This window comes from Ciconia boyciana, chromosome 12 (genome assembly GCF_034638445.1).
Source record: "Ciconia boyciana chromosome 12, ASM3463844v1, whole genome shotgun sequence".
NCBI lineage: Eukaryota > Metazoa > Chordata > Aves > Ciconiiformes > Ciconiidae > Ciconia > Ciconia boyciana.
Window position 1 is genome coordinate 17,726,153 of NC_132945.1, and position 16,657 is coordinate 17,742,809.

Consider the following 16,657-nt stretch of genomic DNA (forward strand, 5'->3'; position numbering starts at 1 on the left):
TATTCAGCGTAGGGTCTTTGCTTTGGAAAAAAAAAGGGGAAATGTATTCAGCCTCTGTCTTCATTTCTTACACATGTATATCATATTGATACATGTGATCTCACATGAATTTAGAGTTCTGAGAGTACTCTTACATGAGGACTATACTTAAGTGTTTTGGTTATTTATGCTTTGAAAGTTATCTTCACAGTGTATAGCTTATTTTTACCTAAATTGTTGCTCAAGGCTAATTGTTTTGTTTTATGGAAGTCTTGAGAGGTGGTAACACAGCTCATTGCTCAGTATACTTGGTGTGTGCGAACAGCAGCACCTGCTCTTGGGAAGACTATATATAATTTGCAATTTCATGTTGCCGTTTGTGGAAAAATGTTCAATATTCATATCTGTCTTTCTACTTGACTCACAGCCAGTCCTGGTCAAATAAAAAAGCACTTGACAAATACTTCTGCTGGTATTTCAAGCTTTGCTTTTGGTCATTGGAAATACTTATCTGAGTGCCAGCTGACTTTTGAATTTTATGACAAGCTCTTGCTGAAAGCAACTTTGTTAGAAGTTTGTGGGGAGAGGACTATTAATTTTTTATTTTCTTTTAAAAATCTTTGGTCATTTTAATACATTATGATTCAGAAACCGGCAACAATTCAGTTAAAGCACAATAAGCCGATACACAGCTGAAATGTGCTGGCTGAAAGGAGTCAAGGAATTTATGTCAAATATTCTGAGCTGAAAGAAACTAGGATCAGCTCCCAAATGACTCGGGTACTCCAAATTTACCATAAAATAATGTCATGATGATGATTTCCACCAGCTGTATTTATTTAAAAGCAGGACAAAGATTATGCTTGGTTTCACCAGATGTCTGTCTTGCCCAGTATCCTGTTTCTGGCAGTAGCCAAAGTGAAGGACTAGCAGAAAAATACTCAACAGAGCGAAAATATTGTCATAGCTCCCTGAATATTCTCTCAACCTCCAACACTTTTCAGTGGAAGAATTTTCCAAGCAAGATGTAGTGACATTGTACTCAATAGCCCTAGAAGACTGCTCTTCCATGAACTTGTCCCATTTTCCCTTGAGCCCAGGTACTTTTTCAGCATCCTGCAGTAAGGGCTTGCAGAATCAAAACACGTGTGAACTTTGCGTTTGGCTTTTCCTGCTGATTTTCATCCAAAGTTCCTTAACTCTTTTTTTGATGGACAATCAATATCTCCTCTACACCACTAATGATCTTACAGACTTCTTTCCCAGGTCTATCATTTGTCCCTTCCACTCTGACAGGTTCAGCAGCTGTTCCTAACTTTGCCTATCCCTGTCATGCTTTCCTGAACTGTTTCCAGATCTTCTATATAATTTCTGAAATGGTATTGGGGGAGTGAGAGGAGAGCAGAATTGCACACGATATAATTATGTAATGTAATTTTTCATTTTAACCTCCAGACCTGATGTCTGAGTGGGCATGTTTAACTCAGCAGCCCTCATTCTGTACATGAACTTTGGGCTGTTTTCCTGCATGTGTCTAAGTTTTTCTGCATTTCTTCACTTACCATTTGCATTCTTAGTGGCCCTAATGTAGCTCTTCAGTCAGCCCTCGTTTTCACTGCAAACTTAAAGACAAGCAAATAAGGTGTTTTCATCTTTCTTTTTCATTTTTGAGGCTGAGTCAAAGACCCTGTATAGCACAGTGGAGCACATCCAGAAGTCTGAGTCAGAGGATAACAGCCCTAACCCTGGATTCCATGCTTTTAGTGGTTTGTCAGATGCCGCCTTACATCCATATAACACACTGGACGTACTCTACAGCTTGTTTCTCATATGTGTCAGAAAAGGTTTTCCTGAATGCATTTAATTTTTTGAGCACTTAGAAATGCATTTGCGTAACTGCATCCTAAACATGAACATCCGTGGAATAAACCATCTTTTTGTTTTGTTTTGGTTGGTTGGTTGGTTTTATACTCTTGTGTTCCTTTATGTTGGCTAGGCTTTTGAGGGATTTCTGCAGTTCTGTTATACTGTCCTCCTCTAGCTTCTTTCTGCTCTGAATTAAGAAAGTAGCAAACTGTTTTGTTGTTTCCAGGCAAGTGGGACTCTACGACCAACCTCTGCTTTAGAGATTTAAAGACATGTTCTTCAGCTCTGAGCACGTTCTTTAAAGAAAAATCAAAAAGCTAGTGTTTTATTAATGACATCCTCCTACATTGCATGGGTAGGCTGGTCTTTTAAAGCACTAGATTAGCACTCAGCAGCTTATTTTCTTGAGACTGAACTCACTTCAAGTCTCTCAGAAACAGTCATTTGTCAATGATTTGGATTTAATTTCTGACTATTTGCATATTGGCTTTTCTGACTCAAGTGAAAGTAGGAAGCACTGGTTGTCATACCTAAAAGCCACATCTCGGGGAAAATCTCCCACTGGAATTCTAGAAAAAAGGATTTCTAGAAAAGACAGCTATGCCCCGGTGTGACTGGGTGCTCATCTACTGCTGTTTGCCCCCAGATTCTAAAACAACATTCTGGACTTTTAGTCTAGAATAGAATCTTCTATACTTTATATCTAATTTAACTCTGTTCATAGCATTTCCATAGCAGAATGTCAGGCTTTGTTTCCATTGTCTAATTAGAGTTATTGAAGACCAAAGCTTTCTCTGTGTCCTAGTTGCTATGTGAAAATCTTACTCTGAACATGATGGTACAGGTACACGCAGGTACAATGACTGCATATGTAAGCTTCACATGGAGTCACGTGCAGACATCTGGAGACAAGGTCTTGAATATGTGTGCACACTAGACGTTTTCTTTACCTCAGTCAACACTGTAGACACTGAATCTGCAGCTTTGTAACACTTGTAATGATGAAAATTTGGGGTATGATTTGAGTAAGGTTGACTGTAAGAACATTGAATTAAGGATTCCAACACTTAGAGAGGCAAAATAGAAACAGAATGTCATTGATAATATTCCTCTCTTCATGCACTTTATTGGCTAAGGTCTTGTCTTTGGGCAAAGCAGGCCCTTTCCTTCAGGAAGCATCTTCTGTCTTGTGGGCTAAGAGTTAGCAATTGCTGTTACAGCCCAGATAAAATCTGCCATTTAACATGCTCTGCGCAGACAACAAATATTAGCCCTACCTTTATACAACGATTACAACTCCAGAAAGGCAGCTTTGTCCTTGAACTGATGCAGATGGCAGAAGTCAGCTCAGTTGCTCAGAGGTTTTTTTTTTTCCCAAGGTGAAAGTCAGACAACAATATCTAAATTCTTTCTATGTGAATTGCTGTGATCTTGATTAGTCTCAGCTTTGGAAAGGGAAGTCAGTAGGGAATACTCACATTTCGAAATAGTTCTGCTTCAGCCGTTTCCCAGGTTGGTTAGAAAATACTCAGTGCCTTGTCACTTGGCCCCCATTGCTTCCTAAAATGCTTACAACCAAGAATGTTTCCAACCAAGAATGTTTCACCACAAAGGACCAATTCTTAAATTAATGTAGATTAAGTAGTTCTCACACACATCCCCCTTGAATTTACAATACTTCTTAGCAGGGCTTCACTTGTAGTGGGTGTATTGGCTCTGATGAGTTCTTGGTTATATTATAGCAGCAGAAAGTGAGCTTGAAGGTCAGCCATGCCTTCGTTTCCAGAAGATATCTAGTTAAGTGTGTTGTACATGTTGCCTCTAGTACTTACTTTGTGTGGTATCTTACTGACTTCCCCAACAAAATTTCAGCATCTAGCCAGCTGTCCAGGCTCCCTGTGTACTCAGGGGTAACTCATTGCATCCATCTTGGGTGGCTCTCTCCACTGACTGGGGATGACCAGCTTAACTTTTAGTTCATTAGATTAGATTTGCATTGTCATTGACCAAAATTTTGGTACTTGTTCTGATGGCAGCAAACAGAAAGAAACTGTATTCCTTAGTTCGGCAGCAGTGTGTAAGAGTGATTGCTGGTTGGAACCTAACAGCTATGGGTCAAAGTTTGTGGTTTTGTGGGGGTGCTTTTATTATTTTTATTTTTTCCTTCACTGATACAAATCACCCAACTCATGTGAGGATTAGTCATGTGACTCATGTCTACAGACCCAAGGCTGAGTTGCTGGTCAGTTTGCTTTGCATGTATCTGTGTGATAATAAAGAGTCTGTCATGCTTAGACAATAAAAAATCAGAATCCTACAAATATGAGTTTATAGATGATCTGATTTATGAACGACACTAATAAGCCCATCTTCATGGATGGGCTTTGATGTTTACTTTAAACATCTAAAACAGTCTCTCCTGAAACAGTGTTTGCTATACAGTTACGATTTGGGAATGCTTTCCCTTCCTCTATTTAGGGTATTCTCTTGACTTGAAAGCTGAAACACAGAGGCTGACGAGTGCTGACCCACAAAGGGAAATTAGACAAAAGATGCCCAGTGATCAGTTGCTTTGTTGTAGGTTGCCAGTAATTAAAGTTCTGGCAAATGTTGTATAAGGTTATATTCAAGGACATTTCTTTCTTTCTTTAAGGTTTTGACAAGCATTGCCCCTGTGAGGAGGTATTTGTATTGGTCTCCTCCATTTATTCTGTTACATTTCAGCATTCTTTGAGCAATAGCTTACAGTATACATATTTATTTTACTTTTTCTTACTGTAGCTGACATAAATATTGACTTAATCCAGCAATTTGTAAGATTTTAAGGCACAGAAATCCACTTAATCACTTTGTATGCATATCGCAGCATCAAGCTTGTAAAAGTAAAATGTAAACTTCTAGAGTCTGACTGATTCAAATCAATTTTAACACTGAGGAGGGAGTCAATTTTTCTTCTCTGGAAACAATCTTGGTACATTTGGAACACTTCTACTTGAAAATAAAAATCAAAGAAAGGATCATCTTAAAATCCCGTGCTAATACCCTGTGTATGAAATCAGTTTAGTTTGGTCTAACATGATTTTATAATAGTATTGCAATCAGATGCAGCATTGTGAATTGGTTTGGAATTGTATAACTTTCATATACATCAGTAGCTGCCTCACCGGTCAAATCGCAGTTTCTTGTTGATTTTGGTGTGAAAGTGATTAGGCAATAGCAGTCTCAGGATTCCCCTGATAAATTAACTGCTAATGCCTATGGCCCTCCATTTAAAAACAAACAAACACAACAAAAAACCTCACCCCAACACCCCAAAAACTTAGCATCTCTGCTGCAGTCATTGGATCTCACCACTGGAGCGACTGCAGTTTTCACAGTGGGCTCAAGCTACGGGATTTTGAGTACAGCATGGAATAGAAAAGCTCTGAGGTCCCTTGGGTCCAGCCTAGTGCTACAACAGTTGAGTAATCTCTGGCCTGTCCTTTGATGTTTTCATCAGGCACCAATTAGGTGATTTGGTAGTAAAATGTAAATGTTTATAAAGCACTTTACGTAGTGGCATGTGTCATGATTTATCAAAGCCATAGTTAAGCTATGTTTTGTGCAACGCTGCAAAAAATTGTTAAAAAAATAATTTGCTTTATGGTCATTCGCTCGTATTCAGTAACGATGTGGAAATGCAGTAGTATACTCTATTAGGCTTTCGCCTGAAAACTTGTGCTGCTGTATTCCTCCTTTGTTATTTATTTAATCCACTATTTTTTCTTGGTCCATTTGTGCATTGGCAATAGCATCTTTCAGATTTATTGGAAATGTTTTTCCTGTCATGAAACACAGAAATGCCTGCAGAATATGACGGCTGACATCTACCATCTCTTGGTGAACTTTCACAGTCTCAGCTAAATTATATTCTCTGCAGTAGAACGTAACGTCAGCACCCACAAGCATTCAAAAACTAATCAAAAGGAGCTCCTGAAAACTAAAATCTTGGGTTTTGTTTGTGATAGACATGCTTACATCTTGCATATCATCTTTTTGCTTGAACGTGCATCTTGGGTGAACGCAGGTGCTACACCTGCCTTCCTGTTCTGCGGCAGGGATGTGTCGCTCCAGTAGAATTAATACTAGATCCATTGGACTCCATTAGTGACTACAAATCTGCTTTGCTGTATTCACTTAGAGGCTTATCTATTCCACAGTAACAATCACAAAACTTTAAAATGACAAGAGAACCACTTTTAGTGGTTTTGAAGGGTTTGGTCCAGACAAAATCCTGTGGTTGCTTTCTTCTACCAAATTATTTGTTGTGTATGCTGTAGTGATATTAACTACCACCATTTTAAACCTAACAGGTTTGCAGATGAAGTATTTCTCAACATTTAACTAGGTTGGTGGACCTAGTTGAATGAAACACCTTGGCAATTAAATTGTCAGAGCTACAACTTTTTCCACAATGTAGAAACAACTGAACGGGCAGTTGTTTGGACAATGATTTTTCTGGTAGAACTGATTTAATTGTTGGAATCAGTTTGTTGAGTTGATTTGTCAAGAACACCTAAGCTTGGGCTGGTGAATCTATAATTTAATAGTGTGTTACGGACAGTGGTGTTACTGTACAGAATCTAACAAGGTTTTTTCTGTGCTGCTTCTGTGAGTAAGGTTTTAATATTAGAAAAAAATGCTGCTTGTTAGTATTAGTAGTAGTTTTAAGTTTGCATAGTGGCAGAACTGATTTGTGGGAATAGGAGAAGATTTTATTCTCTATACAGGTCTGTGTCAGTACAGCTCTGGAAGGACAGGTGTCCCTGGGAATAGGCATTATTGATAGATGAGGGCGCTGAAAGAAGAGATTGTTGCACCTCTTTTTCTAGGGCTGATACAAGTATGAATACAGAGTGTGCTACGGATAGTCTGTTCAGACTCCGTGTCATTGTTCTGTGAGAAGCTGCCCTTCAGAGGTCCCAAATTCTGCTGCTTTCAGCACAGGCTTGAGACAGGTGTCAGAGGGAGCAGCAGGGTTGGATAAAGCAGTGACAAGAAATACAGGACTGAACAATTGCCTGGGGAAACGACTCCAGAGCTCTTTGTGAACCAAGAAGAGTTAAAAGTTTGCGTATGATAGAATTAGGAGAACGGGGCTTAGAACACAAAACTCTTCCATAAAAATAGAAGAATGGAATATTTCTTTTCCTATTTTAGCAATTTTTGAAAATAAACCATCCCATTACAAAGGAGACAACTTCTTAAAAATAATAATTGGTGTGTTAAAATACCTCCTTTAAAAAAAAAAAAAAAATTGCTAAGTAAAACATTTGCCTTCTTTTATAGTGCATTATGTTTCTTTTCCTTGTCCAGACTATTGGCTTCTTTGTACTAAAAGATGCTAATTTCTGCAGCCTTTCAGAGCATTTACTAAAGCAAAATAATTAGTTTGCTTCTAAATGTCAAAGTTTTCTTGCACTTTCAGCATCTAGGTAACTTACTGACATTACAGCCCTGAGAGAGAATTGTGCCTATGGGAAGACAATTGATAAAACAAAGAATATTTAAAAGAGCAAACTATGCATCCCCAAGGAAAAAAAGAGTATTTGAAAAAAGGCCAGTGCATAAATTTAGGCAGTGGTTGCTTGCACTCGTGCTACCTACTCAGTTAGTTTGCTAGATAATTTCTACCATATGTTACTAAAATTTCCTCAGCAGTTCATGTATAACATCTGTTTGTTTTAAGAATCACCTGCATTTCTTTTCATGAGAATATTTGAACTTTGAGTTTAAGGGCAAATATTTTATTAGAAATGATAGAGGAAAAGAAAAATTCCCAAGTTTTTCCTTTGAAGCTGCATTATTATTTCATCTAAGACTAGTTGTTTTGGCTTATTGTAGAAGTTTCCTGTTTTGGGAAACAGATTTTAGGTTTTGTTAAAATAACTTAGAATTTAATGAAGAACGTGTTATCAGATATCTGGAAAGGAGCCAACTTTTCAGTGAATATGGTACTTTTGGAAGAAAAACAGAACAACTGTAACATGAATAGCATCAGACTTCCCTGTATCTTGCCTATTTTCCTGCTAAAATCTCCAATTCATTTTAGGAAGAATGACTTCTACCAGGCAGTAAAGATATTTCAGTCTTTGTGCCTCTCCAGATCAATCTCCATAGGTGATGCTAGGTGGGATGCTAAATTTTACAAGATAAACTCTTATCCATGAAGAATGATACTGAAAACTACTACTTTGTTTCAGAGCAATGAAGAGTCATCAAATTATCACCTTAGAAATATCTAACCTAAAGACGGTCCCAATTCATTTAGTACTAGAAGGAAAAGCTTACACAAAATGTGAGTTTTGTATGTTATTGATCTTGTATCCCAAGACACAATTGGTTATATTCCATAAGTGGCCAAATTATTTTCAAGAATACTTTTACAGTCATGAACAAAGTTTCTAAGAAAGATCGTTCATAAATATTTAACTGAGATTGCATTCTAGGGAAACAATGTCTAAGTGGCAGCAACAATATCTTCATGGCACATACTTGGTACGCAATAGCTGATAAACAAACACATTACTCTGTAATTGCTATCCAGCAGAGATAATTCGATTAAAGAATAATTTAATCAGTTGTTAGAAAGGGAGATTGGGGATTATTCACCCCAAACCCTTTGCTCTCCCATTTTTTTTTTTGTCTCAGTCAGAAGCCAGTCACGAGCTAGCTAACCTGTTTAGGCCTTTGTATCTCAATGGTTTGGATGTAGTTTCAGATGTAAGCTCCAGCAAATGCATTTCATACCACAGAATGCCAAAGTGCCCTCCCACTAAGGGCATGGGAGAGTTTTACCTCCGAGGTGATTTACTGCCCGTTTAAATGTGTGAGGTGATTCTCAGTCTAGCAAAAAGTAATTCCTGTATTTGAGGAATCTGACCACTATTTTATTTGAGAAAGCTGGTGACTGTGTGTCCCTCAGAAAAGGGAGGCACAGAATGAGTTTAGGCAAGGGGAGGCTGAATCTCCCTGAGATGCTATTAAACCTACAAAGGCAGCACCAAGGTAGAGTTGCTCTGAATACCCCGAGGTTTGAAGGTTTGCCCAAGGAGGGCCTCTGGAGCTATTTTCTGTGGGAAACTCTCTTATGGGTGACTTACCTAAGGCAGAGGCCTGAGTAACCGTCTCTTGGACATTTCCTTAGGCAGACATGGGGTCATTTAGAGCTGAAACCCATGCTGCTACTTTGCACCTACCACATTAACATTTAGCTCCCCCATGGTGTAGGTAGTTATCCAAAAGAGTGCTATGTAAGAGGTCCTTAGCTGAGTGGTTTTACTTTAGTGGACCTTTAGAAAAGTTCTGGGAAGAGGGAGTTGAATACCAGTGCTGATATCTGACTCCCTGAAATCCTGCTCCAGGTAATGATTTCCTGTACTTGAGTTGCATTTTTTGAAGTGATGAGAGAAAAGGATGTTAGTTATCTCCTTCCCTGTGAGGCTCTGCATATGACTCAGCAGAGTAAGGAAGAGCTGGGGAGCAGATTTGTACAGCAGAACTAGTATCTGCAGGTGTTTAAATTTACAGTCCTGATTTAAGGTTTCTTCATGGGAGTTTTAAGGTCTAAAGTGTGCTAATAATAGGATAAAGTATGTATAAATGTAGTTTGTCATTTGTCAAATGTCTCTTTTTCTAGTTTCTTCATCTTTCAGTATTAATGAGATATCACAGTTACTTTCCAAGTATCTTTTGATTTCTGGCTATTTTTGAACAATACTAAGCCATCTGGCAAAGAAGTAGAGGCTTAAAAAGCCTCCTTCCCAGAATAAGCAGGCTGTATTGCTGAATAGAGTATACACAGTGTATACTTTTGGATTTTTAAAAAGTTTAGGGTTTGGTGGTTGTTTTTGTTTCGGTTTGGGGGCTTTTTTTGTTGTTGTTCTTGGTTTTGGGTTTGGTTTTTTTTTTTTGAAAGTTAATCCTCTGTTTGGGGAAAATAAGAAAGTGAGCAAGTCTTCACCACTTCCACATTAGCACATGTGTTTTGAAGATGAGCTATTTATTTTGCAGGTGAATAGGTTGGAACGCCGTCTTCAGTACAGAGTTTGCAGTGTTCTTGTAATTCATCCTTTTCACACAGAACAGACCTAGCTATGATTCCTTGGCTGCGTATCTCTATTTGGAAAGCATTTCTAAGGATGATACCGTACATAGGTTCACTAAGCCTGATGACAGCCTGATTAGAAACCAAGAACTTCCCAGCCTCTGTTCAGCCCTGGCTTACGCGTGGTACTTAATAGGGTAGCACCTGGTGCATCGTTCCTGGCTCTTGGCAGCCTCTATCTCTCTTTGTGCTTAATGGAAATGTTAACGTTTGCTGATGGTCCAGTAGTGAAACAAGCTGGAGAAAAGCCTTGTGGTGTCTTAGTGCAAGGCTCAGCTCTGGTACAGAAGCTAAAATAAGTCTGTAGTAAAGCTGGGGGGAGCACAGTAATACTGTTAGTATATCCTGAAGGCATGGCTGGGCTTTTATTTCTCAGAGGGCAGGGAGGTGGTCACTAGTATATTTGCCCTGCAGCCCCCTGCTCGATGCAGGGACTGGCTGGCTACTAGCTGCTTTCTGTGGGCCCTTGAGCCCCCAGGAAGATGCCAGGGAAGTCAGCTCTGCTCTGGCCTTGCTGCATAACGGGGAGCTGATGCAGCAAGATAGGGAGATGATCGCAAATCTAGACAACTGCAGGAGGCAGGATACTTGTTTGCCCTGGGCAAAACTGGGTATATTTAGAGCTGTGGTGCACCCAAAAATAAGTACGTGATTTTTTCACATTTCATTTCTCTGAGCATCACTGTGAATTTCTTCTCTTGATGCAGTGTATCTGCAGGGCAGAGTTTTATTTCAGTGAAGCAGTAAATAAGACAAGGTAACTGCTGGGGGTCTGCTCTTTTAGGGATGAAGAGTCTGTTCATGTTTAAAACAAGGACTGTCCTCATACCTGAATGTAGAATAACTGTGGAGTTGGAGATGAAGTAAAGCTACAGTAGAAATGCTATTTTTTTTTTTTCCTAATAAATAATGCCCCTAGGGGAAAGAGAGCATGCATCTAAGAGAACTCAAATACTTTGTTAAGAATTCTGTTGTTGCAAAACTACTGAATATTGTCCTCAAAGCCCCGAAAACTTTGCTTTGTGTTGGTGCAGGTCTGTTCTAGACTGGTTGATATTTGTTCAGGTGGGGTTTTTTTAGCTTACTGTATTTTGAATGAGATATTGGGAGCCCCCATGTTTAATCAGGTTGCAGGTATGACCAAAGATCATGTGATACAAAGTATCGTTGAATCCGATAAAAAAATTCTCTATTTGAGGAAGAGAATTTAATAATGTGGCAGCATATATTCAATTATTTAGACTTAAAGCATCTAATTACTAAACTTAAGTCTTTAGAAATCTTGATTACAAGTGTCAACAATCATTCTGAGTATAAGTATCTTGCCTATTTAAACTTCTCTCATCTAAGACTTTTATAGCGTTTTTCTAACTATGCTACAGTTCAATGAGTCCCGTAAGCGCTATCCCATAGTGCTCTAATTGCATGGCTTCTACAGATACGATATCAGCCCATCACTATTAATGCGGCAGAAAGTGAGTACCCTTGTGTCTCTGCAAAGCCAATTTAAAATATTTCTAGAATATACTTTTGAATTACTTTTTCCTTCATCTCATTTTAGATAACACTTTGATTTAAATAAAACTGCCTGTGGGGCATTGTAGATTGATCAAAAAGTGCTGTATTGTTCTATTAGTTTAAATTCTTAGTGCTGCAATAAATCATTTTCTGCCTACTTAATTTGCATTTTTCAAGTTCTTAATTTAGTTCCAGCATGGGATTGTCTCAACTGGAGGAGGCAGAGATGTGAGGTAAAGTGTGGAGGAGCAACGTTTATTGAAGAGGTACATATAGCAGAATGGATTTTGGCTGAAATATGGAATAAGAAGCTTTTTAAGAATGAAGCAAAGGATTTCAATTTTCTTCCAGTCTATATGAATTGACAGAAATGTAAAATGAGGGCTGGAATCTGGGCAGGAAGGAAGATTACAGGATGCACAGTGTGTCAGGTGCATGTTTATTAGTAAGAGTTTGACCTGTAATATTCAGATGAAAGCACCCGTTTCTCTGTGTGAGTAACTTCAGATAAATGCTAATCTTTAGCTGATGCCCTTGAAAGAACTCACAGGGAAGCTTTCTTTCAGGGTTTTACTGCTCTTCATGTAGCTTTGGCTTTGAAATTGGGTACAAAATTTTTCTTTGGTTGTAATTATAGCAAGCAGTTGACTGCTTTTCTTCAGTAAAACAGAACAATGATGTTCTCTAAATAGGTACATTTATTGAAGAACTAATATATTAAGGAAGCTGAAGATTTACCTTTTTCTTCTGCCCTCTAATAGATACGTATAACTTTACAATCCTATAATTATGGCTTCTGATTTTTGGCATACAAATTGTTGGCAAGTGTTTTCATTGGTTCTTTTGTGCTGAAATGTAGAACCTGGGACATTGCCTTCTTCCTATGTGTATACAGCGTGATTTGATTTCTGGGCATCTTTACTCCTCTTCTGGCTTGTTGTTGTCTCTGTGAACAACTGAATTAGTGAACAACTGAAAATTTTTCTTTAAGAAATGGATGAAAGGAAAGATTTCTTAATTTTGGCCTGTTAATTTTTTTCAACACTGTTTTTTGGAAGGTTTATAAAAAAAAAAAAAATCCAGAGCTGTTCCTGGGAAGATGTTTTCTGGATGTAGGCCTCTAGCTTGTAATCAGTTATGCACAAATGTAACTTCATGAATGTGGGTCAACTTGCATGTAGTTGTCTGATTGGACTTGCAAATTGCTGCCAAAATCTTTAACCTAGAGTTCAAGGAAACTACACAGCAAAAGAAACCTGATGAGAGCCTAATATTTCTTCTCTATTAAGCCCTCAAAAACATTCGGTAGATGTCATGTGGCATAGTCTCCAGACGAAGCAATAGAAACAGGTATGAAGTTTGTGGAATCTACTTGGGAAACTGAGATTTAAACATGTATTATTCATTAGCAAGAAGCCAAAGGTCTGTCTTAATTGATGTTCAGGGAAATAAAAATTTTAGCGGGGTTGGGAGGGGGAAGGCACTATTTACATATCAGAGTTGCAGTGCTCTGGCAATAGCATGTAGCTACTTGCTACCAAATTTGTACATTATAAACTACCAAAATTCTTCAGTTTTGATGAGAATGATGAACCCAGCAGCCACTCCCACATTCATGACAGTGCAAGCCTTCAGAACACAAGCAGACAAGGGCTAATTTTAGCCATGGAAGGACTGATATGCAGAAAGCAATTGTATCAATTATTATTAGATTATTATACTAGAAAGACCTCTGTCCGGTTGCATGAATGGAAAAGAATTAATGATTTATAATATAATTTGGCAATGTATAGATAGCAGCCTATAATTTCAAAAGTGCCTGCTGTCTTTGTGTGATGGCTTGTAGGTTTTGGCTATGAAATGTGGGATTCCAGAGGTCTGAATTGTTCAAGGCATGTGAAACACCATAATTAAGTTGCTGGTAGCTGTATTGCTTAGTTCTTCTGGAAAATACAAATTTATCTCTGATATTAAAATCTCCTAAAGTGGACATAGTTCATTTATTCTACCATTCCCCACAAATGTTATAGATAAATTTTAGATATTTTCAATGGGCAAACTACTGTGGAGCTGAAAAATGCAGAATCCATTTTAGAAAATGATGAGAAATGTGTATTTTGCTGCATGTCATAGGTCAATTTAGATAGTTTCAGTTCTTAGTTGAGACATATTGATTTTCATGCTTTTCCCATTAGTTAGAATGGCATATACAGGATACCAAATGTGAATAGTAGCTGAGGTTCATATATCACAGTCCCAATGCCAAGAAAGACCTTTTTAACTCTCAGAAATAATGGAAACAAAATGTAATAAAGGCCAATATTAAAATACCAGCTTAATTGAGAAGCACAAACAAAGATTGCTTTTTCTGTAATTTTTAATATTTCTTTATTGAAGATGTGCCTGAGTGCAATTGCTTTGATAGTTTGAGTAGCTTGGATCTGTTACAATTCTGTGGTCTGTAAATCACGGATTAGGCACAATAATTTTTTTTACTTTTTTTTTTTTTTTCCCCTCCAGGCCCTACAAACAAACCAGCTTAGACTTATTCTGTTTTCAGGGTATTCTTCTGCAGCTGATCACACAGATGGAAGTGGCATGCTGTTCGTCCAGTGAGTCTGATGAGCTAAAGTCTGTCTTGCCTCCTAGCTCAACCTATTTCAGCAAGAAATTCCTTCAGACTTTGTACAAGAGACAGAGCACAAGGTTTGGATATTTTAGATGAGCTCTCTGACAGAACTGGAAAAAGCCAGGAAATACAATTTTTTTACACCAAGATATTACTTTGCGGACTAGTGTGGATAAGAGGAACTGCTGGTTTTCAGCAGCTTCCTTTGTTAACATATATACACTGGCTTTTAAAAAAAAATGTGTAAAAAGGCAAGTATTCAAGGGCAAATGTAAAATTTTGTCAATAGATCCATTGAAATATAAGCTGTATTCTGTTATTTTATCTACCCATTTTGTGCGTGTGTATGCATTTATATATATATATGTATTAAAAATACAAACAGACATACATACATAAGATTCTATACATGGTTCTGCTTTTTAAAACTCTTGCTGATTATCTCTCGCTCATCTGTTTGTTTTTATGCATCTTGTAATTCCATATTGTAACTCCAGGAGGTGTGAGAACAAGCCATTTGAAAGATAGGCCATGACATGAACATGCAATGGGGAGCAGCCGGTTCACTGCATCTTTTAGAGTGAGAATTTTTTTACTCTTGGAAAAATAAAGGCAGTAAAATCCCTGTACTTCCAAGAGGGCGCCATTCTTACCACATCGGTTTTAAAGGACAGACAAAGAAATGAAGAGGCTGCTTGTAGGATTAGAAGGAACAGACAGTGGCTCTTTTCTAGAATTCGCTGCCTGCACTGGTGTACAAGAGCAGATAGGCAGGTGCCATGTGGGTGCTGTGATTTACAGGAACAAAGCAGCCATCCCTGGTGAAACATCAGAGATCTGCGAGCCTGGTCCCTGTTCTCTTGGTTAGTTGTTAATAGCCCTTGGATCACGTACTCCTTTTTTTGTTGTGTTTTTGGGTTTTTTTTGGTTTTTTTTTTTTTTTTAAGGTAAGAGTTTTCCGAAGATGGTACACTCTTGCTTATGTAAGTATGCCATAGGGTCAGGATTAGGCATAGGGGTAAAGTGAAAACTGTAAAGGCTGACTGCTGGCAGAAGTCTGCATTTTCATTAGGCTCTGGTTCCTTTCTGCTTCTGTATGTGCAATCGTACCCTGAAGGGTTAGGGTTACTTTAAGTCAGGTCGCGGTTAGGAAAAGGAGGAGCTGCAGAGTTTGGCTGCCTGTAAACATCTGCAAGTTTCAGAGAAGGATGCCAAAGGCCAGCATTGTTTGACATGATGATGCATTGAGTGGGGCCTGTTGCTGCGATAGGCTTTGCAGCAATTCAGGGCTAGGATTAGCGTTGGGAAAAGCAGAGACTGCTGAGGCTGATGGCCTGCAGGAGTGTCTTACTTCTAGAGCAAGAAGCTGTGGTTTGGCACTGTTAGATTCCCATCCATCGCTTCTGACTGATGTGTACCGGTGGGTTCCTGAGCACTTGTAGGGGTTGCTTTCAGCAACAGGGGTGTAGGTGTCAAGGCTGGGGACAATTTGGAGCTAGGCTCCACCTTTGCCAACATCTGCAACAATTTGCCATTTCCAGAAAGTGTGCTAATGTGCTGTAGCATTGGCTCTGATGTATTGCTCCGCTGTCTGCATAGCACACATTTTCTGCACTCATGTGTGATTTACCTGGGGTTTTGAAATACAGTTATACTGTATTGTAAAATTGCAAACTGAATGTCTCAGTGCTTGCTGGAGTTTTCTCAGTTCAGAGAGAGAGGTTAATGACTGGCTTCTTTCTACTCTTGTTTTTACCTAGCTTATGTTAATTTCCTTGTTTACTTAGCTTACATTTTGAATGTTTTAGGCTTTCATCTACAGCAATCTCATCTGGGCATCATCTTATTCGAGTCTATTTCTTTTTTGCAGCGGGGTGGAAGGGTCACAGTTTTGGGGCCTGCTGCCAACTTCCTTCTTGCTAGAGACTGCAGGAGGAGAGGGTTAGCACATTAGACTCTTGTTAGTCTGTACTTTTGTATGTTACTGTATTGCTGTGGCTATTTATCATATATTTTGGGTTTGTTAGGTTTCAAGTTTGGAAAAGTACAGCACTTGTAATCTGAACTTTTAGAGTGGGAAGATGAGGTCTGCTTTTAGGTTCTTATTCATCTGTAGTTTTCATGAAAAGGCAACAAACTTGGGAAATTTTCACCTTGTTTTGGAAGTAGAAGAATGGTGAAATGCTCTGACTGGGCTGTTTGTTGTGAACTACACAGTCTAGAATAAAGTGGACTGAGAGGACACAAGCAATTCGTAAGAAAAATTGATCTGTCCAGCCAGAGAAAATTGACACTAAAATTTAAAACTTAACCCAAACAAAATCCATCAATTTTTCTTTATTTTTCCTTTGGACTTTCAGTGCTTGTGGAGACTAGAGAACACTGGAAATTGATTGATTGGGCAGTTCCATGTTGTACAGGGAGCTTTTTCTTATGATGTTCCCATCTGAAATGCGGTAATGTCTTTTAAGTATATAGACTAGCAAAAGTATAAACTAGTGCTAAGAAAAAAATGAACC

At 38.5% G+C, this 16,657-nt stretch overlaps 1 long non-coding RNA gene across 1 annotated transcript in view; it reads left to right on the plus strand.

Moving 5' to 3' along the window:
- Positions 1 to 14,293, plus strand: part of LOC140658640 (uncharacterized) — a 62,422-nt gene extending 48,129 nt beyond the window's left edge. Inside the window, exon 3 of the long non-coding RNA XR_012044801.1 lies at positions 14,030 to 14,293. This is a non-coding gene — a long non-coding RNA (uncharacterized lncRNA). The remainder of the gene's footprint in view (positions 1 to 14,029) is intronic.
- The last annotated feature ends 2,364 nt before the right edge of the window (positions 14,294 to 16,657 follow it).